This window comes from Coregonus lavaretus, assembly GCF_964263955.1.
Source record: "Coregonus lavaretus genome assembly, chromosome: 6".
Lineage (NCBI taxonomy): Eukaryota > Metazoa > Chordata > Actinopteri > Salmoniformes > Salmonidae > Coregonus > Coregonus lavaretus.
In genome coordinates this window covers 65,863,568-65,880,327 of record NC_139993.1, presented here as the reverse complement: position 1 = coordinate 65,880,327, position 16,760 = coordinate 65,863,568, and positions in this window count along the sequence as shown.

The window sequence follows — 16,760 nt, the reverse complement described above, 5'->3', positions numbered from 1 at the left end:
GAACTTGGCGTGTGAATGTCCTTTCCTCCATGCAAACTTTAGACCATGCAAGCCTTTTCAAGTGCAACTTTAGTAATGATGGTTTTGAGATATTTGCTTCTACGAAGGTTCTATTGATGAACTTTAGCCTTAAGATGCTTTTGGGAAACTTTGGGTCCCTGGATGGCCAGATGCCTAGCAACAATGACATGAAACTGCCATGTGGTGAATCGTAAATGGTTTGTTTGATCTAATTCTTGATACCATAATGTGTCGAATCAAAAACGCATCTTTTGACCAATGGGTAAAATAATATGATAATTGTGTAGATAATCCTCTGTCCAAACCTCTTGTCTCTTATCATAATCCGTTCAAAACCTATTGGAGTTTTTTACCCTTGTAGGATGGTCGAAATAAAATCCTTGGAGGCAAGAGATTTTATTTATTTAACCTGGAAAATAGCATGGCGTCAGCTAGGATGCTGTGCAAGAATTAAGGTTACCTGATGGGCTTATCATTGAAATCGCAATTTTTCTTCTCAAATCCAGGGCATAAACCAATATAGAGGTAAGATAGATATCAATTTTGAGACATTTTCATATTTTTAGTGTACGCTGTTCATATTTATGCAAAGTTTCTGGGTTTTTTCGAAGACTTCTCACAAAAAAAAGCGTATCTCTGAAACGTCAACGGAGCACTGAGCATTCCGTAAGCTTAACGTTTTTCAAAGCCTTTTACATTTAATTCAGTTCATGTCGTGCTAATTTTGCTATTTGCGACCCATGGAAACAACTTGGAAGAAGACGACCACAAAATGTAAAATCCTCCGAAGTTTTCGGAGAGAAAGCCGGTGCTTATTATCGGACGTATTAGGTTACGAAATCTGACTTTTTGAGATATAATGAAAATGACATGTTAGCAAAAGACCCCATTGAACAACTCAGAACATGAAGAATCATATTTGTCTTGGTAAAATGTATTTTATAACATTAGGAAGTGAAATTTCATAATCTTGTTTTGAGGTGTTTTGTTTTGAGGTGTTTTGTTTTTAAGGTGTTTTGACTGATGTCACGTCGATCTATGCTAATATGATTTTAAAAAATATGCTAGTTCGCTAGCTAACCAACAACTGTAACAATGTATATGAGAGAAGTGCTCATTGTGCAACTTTATTTGTGTTTTCAATACACATTGGAGACTAACTATAGTTTACATGTTATCAGCAATCTAAGCAGTGTGTTTTGCCTCAGTTGCATCGGTTTTGTTGCTAAACAACCAACACAAAACCCATCTATCGGCTGCCGGTTTATTTATGTAAAATATTTGACAGTATGGGTAGGCTACTGCATTGCTGTGCGATAGGAGCGCGACATCATAGCCTATTTAATCTCAGCGCCTATACTAACACAGGAGATAGAGAGTTAGAAACACAATCTATTGATGAACTAAATATTGAGCAACAATTTGTCTTTTGCATAAAAATGTGGACTGTTGCATTTTACTTTTAAATTGTTCCCAATATACAATCAATCAAGTGTTTGGCACTTGCTATAGGCAGCATGCATGTTTTTCGTTTGAAAAAGTCACTGTAAAAAGATGAAAACACACCTTTACAGAAATGTGATCAAATTTGCCGTTGCTCTTTCTTTTTAGAAAGTAGAAAATACCGTGGCCTAATTCCAATAGTTCCTAATTGCAAATAAAGGCCGTTATTGTCACCATAAAAGGTGAATGGAAGGTGTTGTCTTGACAGAGTTATCAGTTTGTGGCGTACTGCATTAGCATTGAATAGCCCCCGCGATATGCCACTTTTCAGGGAAGTTAGGAGCCAATATACACAAGCAGTTAGGAAAACAAAGGCTAGCTTTTTCAAACAGAAATGTGCATCCTGTAGCACTAACTCCAAACAGTTTTGGGACAATGTAAAGTCCATGGAGAATAAGAGCACCTCCTCCCAGCTGCCCACTACACTGAGGCTAGGAAACACTATCACCACCGATAAATCTACAATAATCGAGAATTTCAACAAGCATTTTGCTACGGCTGGCCATGCTTTCCACCTGGCTACCCCTACCCCGGCCACCAGCTCTGCACCCTCCGCTGCAACTTGCCCATGCCCCCCCCCCCCCCCCCCCCCCCCCCCGCTTCTCCTTCACACAAATTCAGACAGCTGATGTTCTGAAAGAGCTGCAAAATCTGGACCCCTACAAATCATCTGGGCTAGACAATCTGGACCCTTTCTTTCTAAAATTAGCAGCCGAAATTGTCGCAACCCCTATTACTAGCCTGTTCAAGGTCCTAAACAATATTATAACCGCGATCGATAATAGACAGTACTGTGCAGCCGTCTTCATCGACCTGGCCAAGTCTTTCGACTCTGTCAACCACCGCATTCTTATTGGCAGACTAAATAGCCTTGGTTTCTCAAATGACTGCCTCGCCTGGTTCACCAACTACTTCTCAGATAGAGTTCAATGTGTAAAATCAGAGGGCCTGTTGTCTGGACCTATGGCAGTCTCTATGGGGGTGCCACAGGGTTCAATTCTCGGGCAGACTCTTTTCTCTGTGTATATCAATGATGTCGCTCTTGCTGCTGGTGACTCTCAGATCCACCTCTACGCAGACGACACCATTTTGTATACACCTGGCCCTTCATTGGACACTGTGTTAACAAACCTCCAAACGAGCTTCAATGCCATACAACACTCCTTCCGTAGCCTCCAACTGCTCTTAAACACTAGTAAAACTAAATGCATGCTCTTCAATCGAACGCTGCTGGCACCCGCCCACCCGACTAGAATCACTACTCTCGGCAGGTCTGACCTAGAATATGTGGACAACTACAAATACCTAGGTGTCTGGTTAGACTGTAAACTCTCCTTCCAGACTCACATTAAGAATCTCCAATCCAAAGTTAAATCTAGAATCGGTTTCCTATTTCGCAACAAAGCCTCCTTCACTCATGCTGCCAAACATGCCCTCGTTAAACTGACTATCCTACCGATCCTTGACTTCGGCGATGTCATTTACAAAATAGCCTCCAACACTCTACTCAGCAAATTGGATGTAGTGCCATCTGTTTTGTCACCAAAGCCCCATATACTACCCACCACTGTGACCTGTACGCTCTTGTTGGCTGATCCTCACTACATATTCATTGGCAAACCCACTGGCTCCAGGTCATCTATAAATCCCTTCTAGGCAAATCCCCGCCTTATCTTAGCTCATTGGTCACCATAGCAACACCCACTCGTAGTCTGCACTCCAGCAGGTATATCTCACTGGTCATCCCCAAAGCCAACACCTCCTTTGGCCGCCATTCCTTCCAGTTCTCTGCTGCCAATGACTGGAACGAACTGCAAAAATCTCTGAAGCTGGAGACTCTTATCTCCCTCACTAACTTTAAGCATCAGTTGTCAGAGCAGCTTACCGATCACTGCACCTGTACACAGCCCATCTGTAATTAGCCCACCCAACTACCTCATCCCCATATTGTTATTTATTTTGCTAATTTGCTCCCCAGTATCTCTATTTGCACATCATCTTTTGCACATCTATCATTCCAGTGTTAAAACTAAATTGTAATTATTTTGCACTATGGCCTATTTATTGCCTTACCTCCATAACTTGCTACATTTGCACACACTGTATATAGATTTTCTATTGTATTTTTGACTGTATGTTTTGTTTTACCCCATATGTAACTCTGTGTTGTTGTTTTTATCGCACTGCTTTGCTTTATCTTGGCCAGGTCGCAGTTGTAAATGAGAACTTGTTCTCAACTGGCTTACCTGGTTAAATAAAGGTGAAAAAAATAAAATAAAATAAAAATTAACGACAGGTCGGATTTATAACGTGTGTGTATGGCATAGCCCCAGCTACACCTTAACTGTGCCCAAATACTCTAGAATCACCTTGTGGTGTCAGAGCGTGAAATGCTCCATGCATCAAACACCATGTTTATTAATGTACTGCTGCATTGACCGAGGTCGACCTCTCCTATGAGGTCAGGGCCTGAAGTGACTGAGCCTGCATTCCAAATCGCACCCTATTCCCTTTATAGTACACTATTTTAGCCCAGGGCCCATAGGGCCATTTGGGACGTAACTTGAACCTTTTCCCGGACATATTTTTTATTATTATTATTTTTTAATTTCACCTTTATTTAACCAGGTAAGCCAGTTGAGAACAAGTTCTCATTTACAACTGCGACCTGGCCAAGATAAAGCAAAGCAGTGCGATAAAAACAACAACAACACAGAGTTACATATGGAATAAACAAAACATAAATGGAACAGGTTGAGAGCTTCAAGTTCCTTGGTGTCCACATCACCAAAGAACTATCATGGTCCAAACACACCAAGACAGTCGTGAAGAGGGCACGACAAAGCCTATTCCCCCTCAGGAGACTGAAAAGATTTGGCATGGGTCCTCAAATCCTCAAAAAATTCTACAGCTGCACCATCGAGAGCATCCTGACTGGTTGCATCACCGCCTGGTATGGCAACTGCTTGGCCTCCGACCGCAAGGCACTACAGAGGGTAGTGCGTACGGCCCAGTACATCGGACCTCTGTACCAGGCGGTGTCAGAGGAAGGCCCTATAATTCTCTAAAACGACATTGGAGGTGGCTTATGGTAGAGAAATGAACATTCAATTCTCTGGCAACAGCTCTGGTGGTCATTCCTGCAGTCAGCATGACAATTGCATGCTCCCTCAAACCCCAGGGGCTGATGTACTGAGTCACTGTAGAACACCTGTACCCCAGGGGCTGATGTACTGAGTCACTGTAGAACACCTGTACCCCAGGGGCTGATGTACTGAGTCACTATAGAACACCTGTACCCCAGGGGCTGATGTACTGAGTCACTATAGAACACCTGTACCCCAGGGGCTGATGTACTGAGTCACTGTAGAACACCTGTACCCCAGGGGCTGATGTACTGAGTCACTATAGAACACCTGTACCCCAGGGGCTGATGTACTGAGTCACTATAGAACACCTGTACCCCAGGGGCTGATGTACTGAGTCACTGTAGAACACCTGTACCCCAGGGGCGGATGTACTGAGTCACGGTACGTAGAACACCTGTACCCCAGGGGCTGATGTACTGAGTCACTGTAGAACACCTGTACCCCAGGGGCTGATGTACTGAGTCACTATAGAACACCTGTACCCCAGGGGCTGATGTACTGAGTCACTATAGAACACCTGTACCCCAGGGGCTGATGTACTGAGTCACTGTAGAACACCTGTACCCCAGGGGCTGATGTACTGAGTCACTATAGAACACCTGTACCCCAGGGGCTGATGTACTGAGTCACTATAGAACACCTGTACCCCAGGGGCTGATGTACTGAGTCACTATAGAACACCTGTACCCCAGGGGCTGATGTACTGAGTCACTATAGAACACCTGTACCCCAGGGGCTGATGTACTGAGTCACTGTAGAACACCTGTACCCCAGGGGCTGATGTACTGAGTCACTATAGAACACCTGTACCCCAGGGGCTGATGTACTGAGTCACTATAGAACACCTGTACCCCAGGGGCTGATGTACTGAGTCACTATAGAACATCTGTACCCCAGGGGCTGATGTACTGAGTCACTATAGAACACCTGTACCCCAGGGGCTGATGTACTGAGTCACTATAGAACATCTGTACCCCAGGGGCTGATGTACTGAGTCACTATAGAACACCTGTACCCCAGGGGCTGATGTACTGAGTCACTATAGAACACCTGTACCCCAGGGACTGATGTACTGAGTCACTGTAGAACACCTGTACCCCAGGGGCTGATGTACTGAGTCACTATAGAACACCTGTACCCCAGGGGCTGATGTACTGAGTCACTATAGAACACCTGTACCCCAGGGGCTGATGTACTGAGTCACTACAGAACACCTGTACCCCAGGGGCTGATGTACTGAGTCACTGTAGAACACCTGTACCCCAGGGGCTGATGTACTGAGTCACTATAGAACATCTGTACCCCAGGGGCTGATGTACTGAGTCACTATAGAACACCTGTACCCCAGGGGCTGATGTACTGAGTCACTATAGAACATCTGTACCCCAGGGGCTGATGTACTGAGTCACTATAGAACACCTGTACCCCAGGGGCTGATGTACTGAGTCACTATAGAACACCTGTACCCCAGGGACTGATGTACTGAGTCACTGTAGAACACCTGTACCCCAGGGGCTGATGTACTGAGTCTCTATAGAACACCTGTACCCCAGGGGCTGATGTACTGAGTCACTATAGAACATCTGTACCCCAGGGGCTGATGTACTGAGTCACTATAGAACACCTGTACCCCAGGGGCTGATGTACTGAGTCACTATAGAACACCTGTACCCCAGGGACTGATGTACTGAGTCACTGTAGAACACCTGTACCCCAGGGGCTGATGTACTGAGTCACTATAGAACACCTGTACCCCAGGGGCTGATGTACTGAGTCACTATAGAACACCTGTACCCCAGGGGCTGATGTACTGAGTCACTACAGAACACCTGTACCCCAGGGGCTGATGTACTGAGTCACTGTAGAACACCTGTACCCCAGGGGCTGATGTACTGAGTCACTATATAACACCTCTACCCCAAGGGCTGATGTACTGAGTCACTGTAGAACACCTGTACCCCAGGGGCTGATGTACTGAGTCACTATAGAACACCTGTACCCCAGGGGCTGATGTACTGAGTCACTATAGAACACCTGTACCCCAGGGGCTGATGTACTGAGTCACTGTAGAACACCTGTACCCTAGGGGCTGATGTACTGAGTCACTGTAGAACACCTGTACCCCAGGGGCTGATGTACTGAGTCACTATAGAACACCTGTACCCCAGGGGCTGATGTACTGAGTCACTATAGAACACCTGTACCCCAGGGGCTGATGTACTGAGTCACTATAAAACACCTGTACCCCAGGGGCTGATGTACTGAGTCACTGTAGAACACCTGTACCCCAGGGGCTGATGTACTGAGTCATGGTACGTAGAACACCTGTACCCCAGGGGCTGATGTACTGAGTCACTATAGAACACCTGTACCCCAGGGGCTGATGTACTGAGTCACTATAGAACACCTGTACCCCAGGGGCTGATGTACTGAGTCACTATAGAACACCTTTACCCCAGGGGCTGATGTACTGAGTCACTATAGAACACCTGTACCTCAGGGGCTGATGTACTGAGTCACTGTAGAACACCTGTACCCCAGGGGCGGATGTACTGAGTCACGGTACGTAGAACACCTGTACCCCAGGGGCTGATGTACTGAGTCACTGTAGAACACCTGTACCCCAGGGGCTGATGTACTGAGTCACTATAGAACACCTGTACCCCAGGGGCTGATGTACTGAGTCACTATAGAACACCTGTACCCCAGGGGCTGATTTACTGAGTCACTGTAGAACACCTGTACCCCAGGGGCTGATGTACTGAGTCACTATAGAACACCTGTACCCCAGGGGCTGATGTACTGAGTCACTGTAGAACACCTGTACCCCAGGGGCTGATGTACTGAGTCACTGTAGAACACCTGTACCCCAGGGGCTGATGTACTGAGTCACTATAGAACACCTGTACCCCAGGGGCTGATGTACTGAGTCACTATAGAACACCTGTACCCCAGGGGCTGATGTACTGAGTCACTGTAGAACACCTGTACCCCAGGGGCTGATGTACTGAGTCACTATAGAACACCTGTACCCCAGGGGCTGATGTACTGAGTCACTATAGAACACCTGTACCCCAGGGGCTGATGTACTGAGTCACGGTACGTAGAACACCTGTACCCCAGGGGCTGATGTACTGAGTCACTGTAGAACACCTGTACCCCAGGGGCTGATGTACTGAGTCACTATAGAACACCTGTACCCCAGGGGCTGATGTACTGAGTCACTATAGAACACCTGTACCCCAGGGGCTGATGTACTGAGTCACTGTAGAACACCTGTACCCCAGGGGCTGATGTACTGAGTCACTATAGAACACCTGTACCCCAGGGGCTGATGTACTGAGTCACTGTAGAACACCTGTACCCCAGGGGCTGATGTACTGAGTCACTGTAGAACACCTGTACCCCAGGGGCTGATGTACTGAGTCACTATTGAACACCTGTACCCCAGTGGCTGATGTACTGAGTCACTGTAGAACACCTGTACCCCAGGGGCTGATGTACTGAGTCACTGTAGAACACCTGTACCCCAGGGGCTGATGTACTGAGTCACTGTAGAACACCTGTACCCCAGGGGCTGATGTACTGAGTCACTGTAGAACACCTGTACCCCAGGGGCTGATGTACTGAGTCACTATAGAACACCTGTACCCCAGGGGCTGATGTACTGAGTCACTATAGAACACCTGTACCCCAGGGGATGATGTACTGAGTCACTGTGCATAGCATTGGTGACCTGGTGAGAAGGGTAGGTAGAGATGTAAAGGCCTACAGTACAGCCAAGACTAAACACACTATAGAGAGAGATCAGGAACACGTCCTGAGTCCTCCCATGTTTCCTCTGAGCCTGTCTGTCTCAGTTAGCTGTGGTTAGGCCTACCTGTAATGTTCCCTCTGAGCCTGTCTGTCTCAGTTAGCTGTGGTTAGGCCTACCTGTAATGTCTCCTCTGAGCCTGTCTGTCTCAGTTAGCTGTGGTTAGGCCTACCTGTAATGTCTCCTCTGAGCCTGTCTGTCTCAGTTAGCTGTGGTTAGGCCTACCTGTAATGTTCCCTCTGAGCCTGTCTGTCTCAGTTAGCTGTGGTTAGGCCTACCTGTAATGTTCCCTCTGAGCCTGTCTGTCTCAGTTAGCTGTGGTTAGGCCTACCTGTAATGTTCCCTCTGAGCCTGTCTGTCTCAGTTAGCTGTGGTTAGGCCTACCTGTAATGTTCCCTCTGAGCCTGTCTGTCTCAGTTAGCTGTGGTTAGGCCTACCTGTAATGTTCCCTCTGAGCCTGTCTGTCTCAGTTAGCTGTGGTTAGGCCTACCTGTAATGTTTCCTCTGAGCCTGTCTGTCTCAGTTAGCTGTGGTTAGGCCTACCTGTAATGTTTCCTCTGAGCCTGTCTGTCTCAGTTAGCTGTGGTTAGGCCTACCTGTAATGTTCCCTCTGAGCCTGTCTGTCTCAGTTAGCTGTGGTTAGGCCTACCTGTAATGTTCCCTCTGAGCCTGTCTGTCTCAGTTAGCTGTGGTTAGGCCTACCTGTAATGTTCCCTCTGAGCCTGTCTGTCTCAGTTAGCTGTGGTTAGGCCTACCTGTAATGTTCCCTCTGAGCCTGTCTGTCTCAGTTAGCTGTGGTTAGGCCTACCTGTAATGTTCCCTCTGAGCCTGTCTGTCTCAGTTAGCTGTGGTTAGGCCTACCTGTAATGTCTCCTCTGAGCCTGTCTGTCTCAGTTAGCTGTGGTTAGGCCTACCTGTAATGTTTCCTCTGAGCCTGTCTGTCTCAGTTAGCTGTGGTTAGGCCTACCTGTCTCTACCCTGCTGCTGCCCTCCACCTCCGAGGGCCTAGACCTAATCCTGGGACAAGGCATTTAACCCTCTTTATAAGGGAAGGAGAAGACAACTGGAGACTTTGCAGCTTCAAGAGGAACTGTAAACTGAACCAAAAGTCACTGAGGCTTCCTGCTTTGCTAGAATGAAAGTAAACCCATCCTATTTAGCTACTGGCTTTGCTGCTGCTCTTTACAGACGTTTGGGGATAATGCTCTTTGGGCACATTCTGTGACGTTATGACATTCTGTGACGTTATGACGTTCTGTGACGTTATGACGTTCTGTGATGTTATGACGTTCTGTGACGTTATGACGTTCTGTGACGTTATGACGTTATGACATTCTGTGACGTTATGACATTCTGTGACGTTATGACATTCTGTGACGTTATGACATTCTGTGACGTTATGACATTCTGTGACGTTATGACATTCTGTGACGTTATGACATTCTGTGCTTGGTCAGAGGCAGCACCAAAATACAGGGGAGACATGCAGAGAAATGTCTGATTAATGGGAAATATTCTAGTCCAAAAGACCACTCCCACCTCAGCTCTTCTCCTCTGATTCCTACTTCCTTGTTCTTTTTGCAGCAGATGCAGATGCGTGGCCAGTTCCCTAGCTAGCTACTTGACGGGAGAGGAAGTGCAGTTGTTAAATCTATTACGTCAGATTTCTATGAAATATTAATTACTTACAATAAGAGTGAAATAGTTTTCCTTCCAAACATGTTTTATTAAGTATGTTAAAAAGCAGCTTTTCTGTGTTGGAATGATGTGGGCATACCCCAACAACAGAATGGTCAAATCAAATCAAATTGTATTTGTCACATGCGCCGAATACAACAGGTGTAGACCTTACAGTGAAATGCTTACTTACAAGCCCTTAACCAACAATGCAGTTTTAAGAAAGAATTCCAAAAAAGATCACACAATGCAAATAGTCCGGGTAGCCATTTGATTAGATGTTCAGGAGTCTTATGGCTTGGGGGTAGAAGCTGTTTAGAAGCCTCTTGGACCTAGACTTGGCGCTCCGGTATCGCTTGCCGTGTGGTAGCAGAGAGGACAGTCTATGACTAGGGTGGCTGGAGTCTTCGACCATTTTTATACCGCCTGGTATAGAGGTCCTGGATGGCAGGAAGTGTTGCGGATGTGTTGTTACCTACCCTCACCACCTGGGGGCGGCCCGTCAGGAAGTACAGGATCCAGTTGCAGAGAGAGGTGTTTAGTCCCAGGGTCCTTAGCTTAGTGTAAGGTGTAGGCGTATACTGGTCATTAAAAATCTTAACGAAGTAGACAGCTGATTGGCTAGCTCATCCTCCTCTAGACCGCTGATTGGCCAGCTCATCCTCCTCTAGACCGCTAATTGGCCAGCTCATCCTCCTCTAGACCGCTGATTGGCCAGCTCATCCTCCTCTAGACCGCTGATTGGCCAGCTCATCCTCCTCTAGACCGCTGATTGGCCAGCTCATCTTCCTGAGGGAGATGACATCATGATCTATAAGGAAATAGAAAACATTTTTTTAAATGGGTCTGTTTGAGATAAAAGTTTGAGGCGTTTGTGTAGTGTCTGTGTGTAGTGTCTGTGTGTAGTGTCTGTGTGTAGTGTCTCTGTGTAGTGTCTGTGTGTAGTGTCTCTGTGTAGTGTCTGTGTGTAGTGTCTGTGTGTAGTGTCTGTGTGTAGTGTCTGTGTGTAGTGTCTGTGTGTAGTGTCTGTGTGTAGTGTCTGTGTGTGTCACATAAAGCAGCTCTGTCCACTGATCATCTAAAGCCTTTTTCACATTGGCAGTTTGAGTGACTCAAATCCCTTTTTTATTTTTCATATATCCGACTCAAATCTGTTCTTTTTCCTGCAGTCTGAACAGCCAAAAAGCACATGGAATCAGATATTTCAAGCCACATGATGTAATTTCATAACATCTGTACCTAGGGATCCTCTTTAATGTACTGTATGAGTGAGGGCACGCTGCCAGTCCAGGTGAGATGTGAGGGCACGCTGCCAGTCCAGGTGAGATGTGAGGGCACGCTGCCAGTCCAGGTGAGATGTGAGGGCACGCTGCCAGTCCAGGTGAGATGTGAGGGCACGCTGCCAGTCCAGGTGAGATGTGAGGGCACGCTGCCAGTCCAGGTGAGATGTGAGGGCACGCTGCCAGTCCAGGTGAGATGTGAGGGCACGCTGCCAGTCCTGGTGAGATGTGAGGGCACGCTGCCAGTCCTGGTGAGATGTGAGGGCACGCTGCCAGTCCAGGTGAGATGTGAGGGCACGCTGCCAGTCCTGGTGAGATGTGAGGGCACGCTGCCAGTCCAGGTGAGATGTGAGGGCACGCTGCCAGTCCAGGTGAGATGTGAGGGCACGCTGCCAGTCCAGGTGAGATGTGAGGGCACGCTGCCAGTCCAGGTGAGAGGAACGTGAACAGTAAAGCTACAGTCACAGTCAATGCAGATGCCACATTGTAATGATGCACTCACTAAGGGGAATCCTGGTTCGCGACCGGGAGACCCATGGGGCGGCGCACAATTGGCCCAGCGTTGTCCAGGGTAGGGGAGGGAATGGCCGGCAGGGATGTAGAGAATGGCGTTTGCAACGCCAGGGTTGTGGGTTCGATTCCCACGGGGGGCCAGTATGATTTAAAAAAATAAATAATAATAATCATGTATGCACTCACTAACTGTAAGTCGCTCTGGATAAGAGCGTCTGCTAAATGACTAAAATGTAAAAAAATGAATGCTATGGCATATATAATTAGATGGATAGGATCGCTCTGGCACATTAGCAGTCTGTCGGTGTGACCGATGAGGTCATAGGTCTAAAATAGGGGAGGGTTGTCTAACTATTTTTTTTGCTTTGGGGAGGGTTGTGTGTTTGTTTTATGGGGCACAGGGGAGGGCAGTGTGGTGTTTTATTGGGTACAGGGGAGGGCAGTGTGGTGTTTTATTGGCACAGGGGAGGATAGTGTGGTGTTTTATTGGACACAGGGGAGAGTAGTGTGGTGTTTTATTGGCCACAGGGGAGGGCAGTGTGGTGTTTTATTGGCCACAGGGGAGGATAGTGTGGTGTTTTATTGGGCACAGGGGAGGACAGTGTGGTGTTTTATTGGCCACAGGGGAGGGCAGTGTGGTGTTTTATTGGGCACAGGGGAGGGCAGTGCATTTTTTCACTGGTTTACATTCGCTCTTTTGCAGGTTTTACGATATAATTTATTCCATCCTGGCCACATGTCCTCATCTGCTTGCATGTGCCTCCCCTATATCAAGGTGTGTTCACTGAATTAACCCTTTGTTGTGTTGATCAAGGACTGTTTACACACACCCAAAAGATAATAGAGAATAACATCCAAGGATCCTTGTCACTCCACTGTCACTCCACTGTCACTCACTCACTCACTGTCACTCACTCCACTGTCACTCACTCCACTGTCACTCACTCCACTGTCACTCACTCCACTGTCACTCACTCCACTGTCACTCACTCCACTGTCACTCCACTGTCACTCCACTGTCACTCACTCCACTGTCACTCACTCCACTGTCACTCACTCCACTGTCACTCACTCCACTGTCACTCACTCCACTGTCACTCACTCCACTGTCACTCCACTGTCACTCACTCTACTTCACTCACTCCACTGTCACTCACTCCACTGTCACTCCACTGTCACTCACTCCACTGTCACTCACTCCACTGTCACTCACTCCACTGTCACTCCACTGTCACTCACTCTACTTCACTCACTCCACTGTCACTCCACTGTCACTCACTCCACTGTCACTCACTCCACTGTCACTCACTCCACTGTCACTCCACTGTCACTCACTCCACTGTCACTCCCCAAGGACTTTTACACAAGGCCATCATATTCATTACCAGTCAAAAGTTTGGACCTTTTATCAATTAATTTCATGCAAGTCATTTTACATGACTGGAGACTTCGGCCTAATCTTTTTTAATACCGCAGAAATGATCGAAATGACAGCTATTTTGACTGACAAACTGAGAATCTGAGATCAATAAAAACGACCTTGTTTTGAATCCATCAATAGCCCAGGCCTAGGTGTGTGGAGACGCACGTATTGCAGGCTACAATATGAGGAGGACATTATAGTCTTAAAAATGCTTTCCGGTTTCACTCACCTCACCCAATTATGTGCACCTCACTCACCGGTGATGGCCGACGCGTTCGTGTCAAAAGCCTAACTCTAAATAGTTGATCAAATATTTTGGTAGCCTACAGCATACGGACTAGAGTCTTTTCAGCAGGAGCCATTTGCTTTCCAGCCTGTGTGTATCCCCCTGTTGTGTTTGGCCTGTTACCGACTGGAAGCTAATTGATCCTCTGTGGCTAAATTACAGGGTTTAGCCTCAATCACAGCCCTCATTATTCAGTGCTTCAGCACATTGTTATGTATATTCCGTCTTAAAAGGGGTCATCCAGACTAATGCAGAGTAACAGAGGATGTGATAAATATAGCTGTCCTCCCTTACTGAAAGGTCAATGGTAGCATATTTCAACATGCATTTTAAATAGGAGAGGAGGAGGAGGAGGAGGAGGTGGGTTGGTGAAAGGGGAAAATGACTTGCGGTTTATCTTTCGTCATGCTGTTCTACAGCAGTAATCGTCATAGCCTGATGGATTCCCCTCCAAACTCCCTCAACACTCCCCTCCAAACTCCCTCAACACTCCCCTCCAAACTCCCTCAACACTCCCCTCCAAACTACCTCAACACTCCCCTCCCAACTCCCTCAACACTCCCCTCCAAACTCCCTCAACACTCCCCTCCAAACTCCCTCAACACTCCCCTCCAAACTCCCTCAACACTCCCCTCCAAACTCCCTCAACACTCCCCTCCCAACTCCTTGTGTTTTCCTCTATTTGACCATAGCCTCTGAAGTCCAAAATGGCTGTCTCCAATGTAAGAAAACGAATGAGTATTTCCTTTTCATTGCTATTGGCATGGTGAAGCTATTCTAATTCTAATGAATATTAGCTCATATTGATAAGATTTACAGAATACGTTTAACCATCTTCACCATGAAATTGCTGATAGAAAATCAGGATTGTATTGCTTTGGCTATATTCAACTGTCTTCCATAAACCTGTAACAGACTTACAAAAAGGTAAATGCGATCTCAGCCCTTTGTGCCTGGGGTTTTAACAGCTGCCTATTTTCATGAGATCATCCTGATTCCTCAAAGTGTCAGCTGTAAACCATCCTCTCCTCTCATATCATAGACCATCCTGACACCCTCTGTTGTTCAGCTGTAAACCACCCTCTCCTCTCATATCATAGATCATCCTACACCCTCTGTTGTTCAGCTGTAAACCATCCTCTCCTCTCATATCATAGATCATCCTGACACCCTCTGTTGTTCAGCTGTAAACCACCCTCTACTATCATAGATCATCCTGACACCCTCTGTTGTTCAGCTGTAAACCATCCTCTCCTCTCATATCATAGATCATCCTACACCCTCTGTTGTTCAGCTGTAAACCATCCTCTCCTCTCATATCATAGATCATCCTACACCCTCTGTTGTTCAGCTGTAAGCCACCCTCTCCTCTCATATCATAGATCATCCTGACACACTCTGTTGTTCAGCTGTAAGCCAACCTCTCCTCTCATATCATAGATCATCCTGACACACTCTGTTGTTCAGCTGTAAGCCACCCTCTCCTCTCATATCATAGATCATCCTGACACCCTCTGTTGTTCAGCTGTAAGCCAACCTCTCCTCTCATATCATAGATCATCCTGACACACTCTGTTGTTCAGCTGTAAGCCACCCTCTCCTCTCATATCATAGATCATCCTGACACACTCTGTTGTTCAGCTGTAAGCCATCCTCTCCTATTAAATGATGGTATTGGAGTCCCATTTTCTGGGATCATTTATTTTAAACATGGGACATCCACTTTACATGTTGCGTTTATATATTTGTTCAGTGTACAATCGGTATGAAGTACACTCCCTTCTAGATGTGCAGTGTGGTACCACCTCAAGGCTTACTATAAAAGCAGGTGACAGCTCGCCTTATTTGGCAATGGTCTTGGTAAGTGGAGTGTGCCAGACAGTTTATTAGGTACATCACCCTGTTTACGAAAATGGTTCGCTCCTACAGACAGTGAGTCACGTGACCGTGGCTTGCTATATAAAGCAGGCAGACCGGCATCGAGGCATTCAGTTACTGTTCGATTGAAGGTTAGAATGGGCAAAAGGAGTGACCTAATCGACTTTGAGTGTGGGTGGTATGATCGTCGGTGCCAGGCGCGCCGGATCCAGTATCTCAGAAACGGCCAAACCTCCTTTAAGTTTTTATCTACGATGCCTTGTTGGGAAAAGTGGTCAAGGTAGCCGATTTGTGTCAAAAGACACAACGTTTACTCATTGTCTCATGCTTAGAATGTTCTCCCCCATTGTTATAATTTGAAAGTTCTGAAAGTTCCATGGCAGTTAATTCAACAGTGGGAAGTTAACTAAATTAGTTGATGTAGTTACTTAATCAGCTGTACCTGGTGACTGGATGTAGATATTTCTGTTCTTATTTCCAGATTTGAATAGCAGAGAAGTCGACCAAGATGTCATACCCTGTACGTTTCTGTCTAGGTGTGTGTTCGTAAATGTACTCTGGAGTGCGCTAAGAGTGTGCTCTGGGCACTCGTAAATTCGGAGCGTTGTCAGATTGTCCGTCAGTAAATTCTGTGCGTTTCGCCGTTTGGCTGAGGAGTAAGGTTGATCCGAGCGTTCGGACATCACAACGCCAGTCAAACACCCAAACTAACTGGCTAAAGTAGACTAGCTTGCTAGCTACTTCCAGACACAAATGAGAGAACAGCTCACTCTGACCATTTTACTCGCCCTAGCAGAGTAGATAGTCAGAGCGAATTTACCAATGCATCCTAAAGTGCTGGGAAAGTGGTCAAAACGGCAGTTGTTTGAAAAAATTAAGACAAAGTTGCGGTTACTAAAACAGCTGTATCATTAGATCTGTACAATATATATATTTTCCGAATAGCAGAGAAGTAGACGAAGATGTCATACCCTCTAACGTTTTTGTGTAAGTGTTTGGCAAAGTGGTCAAAGTAGCTGATTTGTGTCAAAAGTTGCATTGTCGCATTTACAGTAAATTGGAACGTTGGAAGTGACGATGTCACAATGGTGGCGCTTTAGAACGCTGAGAAAAAAGTCCCATTAAAGTGAATGAAGACGTACAACAAGAAATATCAAAACAAATGTAGAGTTTAAAAAGTATAAATCATATGAAAGAAGTTGTACGAAAGCACACT